The 9,013-nt window shown below is 43.9% G+C and overlaps 1 pseudogene; it reads right to left on the bottom strand.

The window, feature by feature from the left end:
• Positions 1-5,628: 5,628 nt before the first annotated feature.
• LOC124696684 lies at positions 5,629-7,233 on the bottom strand (annotated as a pseudogene).
• Positions 7,234-9,013: the final 1,780 nt, after the last annotated feature.

Raw genomic sequence — 9,013 nt, 5'->3', positions numbered from 1 at the left:
CCATCCACAACCACATTAGTTGCAAAAAGGGAAACAACATGCATTAGTTGACGCAAAAATCATGAAATAACAAGCTAGGTTCATAGATACCATTGGCACGTGGCCAATCGGAACCACCAGCGGATGTAGTGGCCTAGCAAGAACAACACCGAGGGCGGCAGCACCCAAGTAGGTCGATGCCCGATGGACACTTGGTTGAGCACTTCGCCCGTTTCCCGGCATCTTCCTTCATTCCTTATTTTGGCATTACAACCCCGTCAAGATCAAGATAAATGAACGTTCGACATGTTTTGTATACTGTATGATACTATTTCGTTTTTGGTAAGAAAAATGAATGAACAAATCGAGATAAAATAGCTGATGTAAACAACATAAGGTTTGACTGAGAACAAACTATCAGTCTATAGTTATCTTAGTAACCTGCATCATCTGGTCTATCCAATCTATACTTGCAACAAATAATAAAATTAATCAGTGGTAAGTTTGCACCAGATTGAATCGAGATACTTGATCCAAAATACCTTACATACCGAGATTCATTCTTCAGTGTGATATTATACTTCAGAAGAGATTTCAATTGCGAAACAAAATCCTCCAGAATCCATGTGGTGTCACCCAACCAGCATGCCTTCCCTTTGCTATGCCTATCTGGTTCTGAAAAGGAAATTTCTTTTTTCTTTCGAAAGTAATAGCATGTACTACAGGATCAGCCATTACCAGATTATGATGATCTACTCAACAATAGCATTTACTGGATCAGCCATTACCAGATTTTAACTTTTTGTAGATTCGTCACAGCCTACTCAACAATTCATACCTAAGGATATAAGCCTCCTGAAAGATGGAGCATACCCTGCTTATGTATAGAAAGAAACATAAATAATTTCAGTTTATCGACCCGGAGTGGCCACCTAGCCGAGTAAAATCCAGCAAGGCAAAGCAAAGAATGAACAAACCCAAAAATATTGATTCTCTAACATGTAAAACTATTTAGCATAAAAAGGACTATGTTCGTACACAATATTTTAACATCATCTCTGATTTGAGACAACACCGAATGACAATGTAATTTGATGGACCTATACTTCAGAAAGAAAACAAACTATGTGCAATATGACAATGTATATGTTCTGATCTCATTGCAAATTTAATTTTCCAAGCACAGCCGCAACAACAAAAGTATTGACCTAAAGACTTAAGTAAAGAACATAGATTCTAAAATAGGAAGACTGCAGGGAAAGCTCTGAAGAGGTACCAAAGTAAACTGCGAAACAATGAATACTTGGCAAGTAATCCAGAAGCTTTGAAAACATCATGAAGACTTGCAGTAAGTATTGTGGTTCAGTCTATTTTGAATAAAGGAATTATGTAGTGTCCCCAATTCAGTACAAAGAGCTACATTTTGAACATGATGGAACTGCATGCAATACATGTGCTGTCTATCTAATTCACCTGTTAATGGCTACCAAGGCTACAAAAGATCGAGACAGAGAGTACATAAGAGAGATGGTAGCAACACTCTACCAGAACACTTGAGTATCAAGAGGAGCGCCATTGTCTAGTTCTGTAATGAAATAATGCAATGATAATACGTGCTAGTTTTTGGAGCTTGACAACGCCACACAAGTTATCAGCAATTTCCATCCATTTTTATTTTCTAGTAAATATATATTATACAACAAAACGTGAAGAAAGAAATTGGCAGTTCAACAACAGAATGACACTGCATAAACTCGGGTAGCTAAAAGTCTGTAAGATGTTAAAGGAACTCATGAAGCCACAATCTCGCTTACTCGCATTCAACACAGTTTCTTACTTCAGCTGATAAGGATTTTACCACCTATTATATATTCATATGCTCTCTGTCAGATTTAGAGTATAACATCAGGTGCATTTGGGAGATATAATACACTGGTTTGCTCTCAGTAAACAAATACTAAGAAATAGAGAATAACAACCTGTGTGTAGTGGTTTATATGTTTCCCTTATTTGTATAGGAATGTCTTCGATCTGCACCTGATGATTAGAATGCACATTTATCATGCCACCATTATACCCCACTTTGCATGCATGTAAATAAGCTAATAACTAAATTAAACAATGATAAAAAAAACTATCATGAAGCATATTTAGTCTAGAAAGGTCCCTACTTGACCCTAAGACACTGACTCCAGTGGAATCCAACCTAGACCATTTAACAAAAAAGTCACTGAATGAATTAAGTCACCGACCAGGTGCATACAAAATTATTTTGTTAGCACCTGTACTAATCTGACAGTGAATAAATTTTCAGTTTGCTAACAGCGTTGGGGTGTTAGAAATTGGTGGTACCTGGAGGATCCAACCTTTGGATAAACTTCTGGTGCTCATCCTCACCGTCACACAAACAACACAGATATCCATCTATAAATGCTGATCCACATGGAAATGGGTCAAATAAATATAGCCAGGTAAATACAAATCAAACAAATACTTGGGGGTAATTATCCCTGTGTGGTGTACATAATTAACCAACACCTCGTCTTGATTTCGAATTACGTGCACAAAACTGCAAATTTATCGTAGGCAAAAAATAGCTGAAAAAACTGAATCTAAACAGAAACACATACATGACCACTTAGAACATTATTATGAGACCCTACATGCAATATAATTAGGGAAAACAATGTTTTTTGGATTCACACAGATCATGGGGAAAAATTTCAGTTACGCAAGAACCATCGACAACCAGTTATCGGTATTTTCAGGAAAGCTAGAAAACAAAATCCGAGATGGCCTAGATTTTGTTTACCTTAATGGAGCCTACTCTAAACCTACCCAATTTCATTGCTTTGCGAGAATAAATTTCTAAGCAACAGATTCATAAATCCAATTATAGTTTCCCTGCTATTGCGAAAGAACGAAATTCATGTGACCCACGTGTTTGGGAATTTCATCGAACATGTGGAAGGCGTCCAAACCTGCAGCACAAAATGTACAACAGTAATTCTAGCACTGTGAGCAAACTCAGAAAGATGGATTAAGCCGTGATGAAGAAGGGAGTTTGATAATGCTTACATCACATTGTATATTGGACATTGGTGGAAAGTGGAAATAGGAGGCAGCGTAGAGAGCATGTAGACCACCCGGCCAGCTACATCGGCGAGACGGCCGGTTGCAAGAGCGCGGCTGATGGTGCCATCTTCGTCATCATGTTCTCCTTCCTTGACCTGTCCGCCTCCTCCTCCCCTCAGCTTTCAGAGGCAACCCGCCCAGCACAATGTAGGCACGCGCATCCTAGGGTCCACCATGGCCGGCCGAAACTCGGGTGGTGAAGGAGAAGCGCCGGTGACGCCTATGCCGTTGGATCGAGAGGGGAGAGGAGGCTGGAGCAGACAATAGGATCTTGCTAGTGTTGGGCACCTTGGCTTGATGTGATTGCAAAAGCTGGTGTTGCATCTCCTGTAGCCGCTGAACCTCCTTTAGCCCTCATCGACGACATGCCTGGTGCCTAATTTTCTCTCGATCTGTCCGGATTTGAGCTGGAGTAGATGCGACACGCCGGAAAATAGATGAGGCTTCATCTGGAAACAAGAGAGGCGGCCGCCGGGGAGGATGATTCAGCTATGGAAGAAGGAGCGGCGAGCGGTGCGAATTCGGCAACGCAAGAAGGAGTGGCGAGCGGCGGCGTGCGGGTGCAAGAGATGAAAAGAACAGGAGAAGGACCGAACCCCAGTCAACGCAGCATCGAACCGACATCGCGACTCACCTCCATGTAGGCCCCCACTAACGCCACGTCACGAGCAACTACAGGCTCTCAAAAGCCTGGGAGCTAGAGCATCTCTAGTGGAAGGTGAAAATTTGGACGTGTATATCTCTATATACACGTTCATATACACATTGTTAAATTTAACACCTCCCAGTTTTTCAGTGGAACGTGTATCAGGACGTGTAAATCAGGACGTGTATATTCCAACGGCTATATTTTCAAACGGCTATATTCCAACGGCTATATTTTCAACGGCCATATTTCTGGTCTATATAAACCACCCCGACCACCTCTCTTCCAGCATCTCTACATGTGACTTATCTTCTCACTTTTAGATTTTTTATCGTCTCTCACGAAACACAATGAACACATCCTCTTGGGACATGAGTTCTTCGTCATCTTCATCTGGCGACGATGAACTCATACTTGCAACATTTGCCGAGCGTGAGGAAGAGAGGATGAACGCTCGACGCCACGGCGGTTCGAAGCATGGACGTCGAGCAATCGATCGAGGAAGAGATGCTGGATTTGTTCTTCTGTGGGACGACTACTTCAAAGCAGTTCCTCGCTATCCCGAACATTTGTTTCGACGAAGGTTTGTAACTAGTACACTTCTCTGCGTTCGCCCATTTTTCATTTCCCTGTCTCATTTACTTTTTATACACAGATTTAGGATGTCCCGTGATTTGTTCAACCGCATAGCTGATGGTATACTTGAGCATGACTATGATGGTTATTTTACGCAAAAAAAGTGCTTCTGGAGCTCTTGGGTTACATCCTCTGCAAAAGATGACCGCGGCAATGCGGATGCTAACATATGGAATAGCTGCTGATGGTGTTGATGAGTACATCCGGTCCGCTGAGGCTACTAATTTAGAGTCTTGCAAGAAATTTGTGATCAAAGTTTGTGAAGTATTTGGGGAAAGGTACCTGAGATCTCCAAATGAACAAGACATTGCTAGGTTACTTGCAATAGGGGAGGAAAGAGGATTTCCTGGTATGTTAGGGAGCATAGATTGCATGCACTGGGGTTGGAAAAATTGCCCCAAAAAATGGCATGGCATGTTTAAAGGCCATGTGAATGAGCCAACTATGATCTTGGAAGCAGTTGCATCACAAGATCTTTGGATTTGGCATGCTTATTTTGGTTTACCAGGGTCTCTCAATGATATAAATGTTCTTCAACGTTCTCTGTTTTTTCAAAGCTAGCCGAAGGTCAAACTCCTGCCAGGTGAATTATAGCATCAATGGCCATCGGTACACAATGGGGTATTACCTTGCAGATGGTATCTATCCACGGTGGGCAACATTTGTGAAGAGCATACCAGCTCCAGATACAAGAAAGCATAAAACTTTTGCGAAGAAGCAAGAGGCGTGCAGGAAACATGTGGAACGAGCCTTTGGAGTTCTGCAGTCCCGTTTTGCCATTGTTCGTGCACCTGCTAAAGGATGGAAACGTAAAGAAATCGGTGATGTCATGAAAGCTTGTGTCATAATGCACAATATGATAGTTGAAGAGGAGCGAGAAACTGGTCGACAAAGCTGCTCTTATGAGGCAATGGGAGAAAGAGTCACGGCCTCTCGTACTCATGCGGAACAACTGAGCTCTTTTATTCAGATGACTCACCAGATTAGAAATAAAGCTGAACATACTCAGCTTAAGCTTGATCTAATTGAACATGTGTGGCAAAAGTTTGGAAACGAGTGATGTACTAGCATTATAACTTTGTGCAATGAGTGATGTAATCCATTTCTATGTAATGCAGTGCTATCAATAAAGTCTTTTTAGCATAAAAAGCATCAAATAGTTCTTACAACGACTAGCAGAAAGCATCAAATAGTTCTTACAACAACTAGCATAAAGCATCAAATTGAACTCACTACTCTAGGCCGCGAGCAAGGATCTCATTTTGCTTAGCTTGGTAAAACTTCTTTTGCACATCAGTCATACCACTTGTATCCATGAGCATGATCCTCTCATCTAATTCAAACTGTTTGCGTGCATCATCCCTCTCGTTTCGTGCATCCTCCTTCTTTTTCAGTGCAATCCCCTCTTTTCTCAATTCAAATTGTTGTGCATATCGAACATTTCTTGCCGCCTCTTTGAGCTCATCCTTCTCTTGCTTTTGTGCCCACACAGTTTCTAATGACAACTTGCAAGCACTGTCATCAGCTTTGCCTCTCCGCAATTTCTCCTTCTTCACACCATCAGGTCTTTTCTCATGTTCAAGAGCATTAGTGTGTGCCGAGGTAGCATCAGTGCGTACCGAGGATGCATCGGCCGGATCATTGGTGGTTGTGCCCGGACTTGCATCAATGGTCTTCTTTTGTTTCTTAACAGAAGTTTCAAGTTCTCTTGTCTGCCACTTTGGATACTTCGAAAACTCTACATAGCAATGCATCAATGTGAAAGGCTTTTTTTTTAATATCCAATTCCTTGAACAAAAGGTGTGCATCGTTTGTCTGCACATACAAATGTATTATTATGCACATCACATATAAAATATTGCACGGCACATGTAGAAGTAGAAGATAGACGCATACCTTTTCTTGTATAGTCCTTCCGCTTTCCTCCAAATGTATAATCTGCTGAAGGCAACCACAAAATTTAGCGGTCTCTCTCGTTAATCAATGTGTAACGGCAATTTATTGCATTGGCATTACGCTCAGGCCATGATGTTTCCTTGTGTGTGTTGTAGTACTCTGAAATTCTAGCCCAATAAGTTTCTCGGTTTTGATCTGTCCCGACAATATCCATACTTGTATTTGCCCAGGCTGCTATCAGAACCTTATCCTCATCACTAGACCAATTTTTTCTTTTGTTGTATTTTCCTTTCTCTGTTATTGCAGAATGCTGCGTTGATGGTATTGCTTGATGCTGAGTTGATGGGGTTGCTTGCTCTCCAATTGGACTATCAGGTTGTGTTTGTGAGTAACCAAAACCAACCGTGTCCAAGAAACTTTGATCACCATCCATCTGCAAGCAATCAACAAAGACACACAGCCAACAACAAATTAGTAATCAGCGAGTTCTTGTACACATCAGGTTGTACATCAGTACAAAATCTGTAGCAAAACACTATCAAATCACAACTATTTTAGCCCCAGACCACAATCATGCATCAAATTGACATGGAGAAGCCCCAAATTGACATGGACATATACCAAATCGACATAGCCAAGCCGGTCTCCCCACTGTCCATGGCCGCCACCCTCCAGGCCGCACCCGCCGCCTTTCCCTTCTCCAGGGCGAGCGCCGCCGCCTCCAGGCCGCACCCGCCGCCGCCTTCCCTTTCTCCAGGGCGAGCGCCGCTGCCCTCCAGGCCGCACCCACCGCAGCCCCCCAGCGCATCTCCCGGCGCCCGCCGCAGCACCCCAGCCCATCTCTCCTCACCCGCCGTAGCACGCCAGCCCCACTCTACGCGCCCTCCCATCTCCATGGCGCGCGCCGCCGCCGCATCTGGCGAGCCATGCGGCCGCCGCATCTGGAGATGGGGGTCGGCCACCGGCGACTCCCCGCGTCTCCCCTGACCTCTACTCTACATGCGGGAATAAAAAAAGGGGCGAGAGAGAGAGCTTACCGGAGGGGAGTGGCCGCCGGCGAGCTTCGATGGCTCCGGACGGAGGCGGGATGCGAGCGGGAGCAGAGCTGGGGAGAAGAGGTTCCGTTTTCACGAGCGTGGCTCGGGCGTGTTTACTTCCACGATGGGTAGCTGTGGTGACCCTGCATACCACTGCATGTTGCAGTATGCCAGTCGTTGATATAACATTCACGAAGTACCATTCCGCAAATATTACATCCCTCAGAGTAATACAACAGAACATAGCAGGGTCCATAACTCATTCATTTATTATTACAAGCATCAAACATATATTATCTTGGAGCTCCTCTTGGGTCCTCAGAGGGATACTCCTGGGTTCGAGGTGAACCCAACTTAGCTTACAACAGACGAGTCTCATTAAACTATACATTTATTGCCTCGAGCAGCTAAATACTAAGAGTTCGGGCTGCTCGGTTACTACTACTACTGGATGTCTCTAGGCTTGATCTCCTCCGGAAGCCTCCCTGGATCCGTAGACTATGAGATAGTCTACGCCTTCAACACCTCCAGAGAGGTCGGGTTCATCATAGCCGATGATCTCGGCTTCTTCATTGTTGTCGTAGTCCTCCTCCAGACGATTCAGACAATCTAAGCATGGGATTTAAGAGTGGTATGAGTACGAGCGTACTCAACAAGTTCATTATAGATAAGAGGTGTTTAATGCACTAGCTACGATATTAGACCAGAAAGTCTAATATCAATGCAAGTTTTGATAAACATTTCTTCAAGAGATTGCTTTTATTTCAAAGTGCTATGTCCGTCAGCCTTCACCGGTTTACTAGAACTTCATGGAGCTCCTTTCCGGCCGCATTCGCAGTTCCTTATCCCGGAACAGGGAGTGACAGGTCACAGTTCTTTACACTCTGCAGAGGTGTGTTGCTTTACCCATAAGAGATCTTAACCTTGATGCCAACCGGGCAGCTTTCCCGTCCACACTTCCTTCGGTGTGAGGCCCGGTATAAGGTCTAGCCAATCATGTTCCTCCGCTACCTCGAACACCCACCCTTTGTTGCATACCCCGACCCTGGGTCCTCGTCGGTCCCATTATTCCCGTAATTTTAGGGTGGACCCCGACCACGACAACAGTTTGGGACTCGTTAACCAAACTCCTTCGCCGGTAGCTGCAACCCATCATAGACCACATTACCGTGGGGAATTAGAAGGGGATCCCCACCCTCAAGTTGTTCGCATAGCGAGCAACCGCTACGGTAAGCAACGACTATACCGTGGGGAATTAGAAGGGGCTCCCCACCCTCAAGTTGCTCCGCAAGACACAAGCTGCTACGATAAGCGCATCCGTTGATGAACGAGAGGTGGAAACACTTTTGACTACTCCGTCCCACTCCGGATCTTATGGTTAACACGGATATTACGGCACAAGAATCACTTGGCGACATTTGTTGTTTAATCCTAGATGGATATTAACCCTTGCAATGGAACCTCCACCATATCAACACAATCCATGGTTCCATTGCCCACCACATAGTCATGTTCATAGTTATGAAAGTAGTGGTTTTGGTTTTTATGCAATAGTGATAACCATAATACTTTGCAAGTAATTTGATAGAAATACTCAAATGACATGAGCAAGTGATGAACTTGCCCGAACAACTGCAAAGTTTTGCGGTTGGAAGGTGTGGACTGACCCTTGTCCTCTGTCTCT

The sequence above is a fragment of the Lolium rigidum genome, chromosome 3 (assembly GCF_022539505.1).
Source record: "Lolium rigidum isolate FL_2022 chromosome 3, APGP_CSIRO_Lrig_0.1, whole genome shotgun sequence".
NCBI lineage: Eukaryota > Viridiplantae > Streptophyta > Magnoliopsida > Poales > Poaceae > Lolium > Lolium rigidum.
Note: the sequence above shows the minus strand (reverse complement) of the source record. Positions and strands in the feature narration are given on the sequence as shown.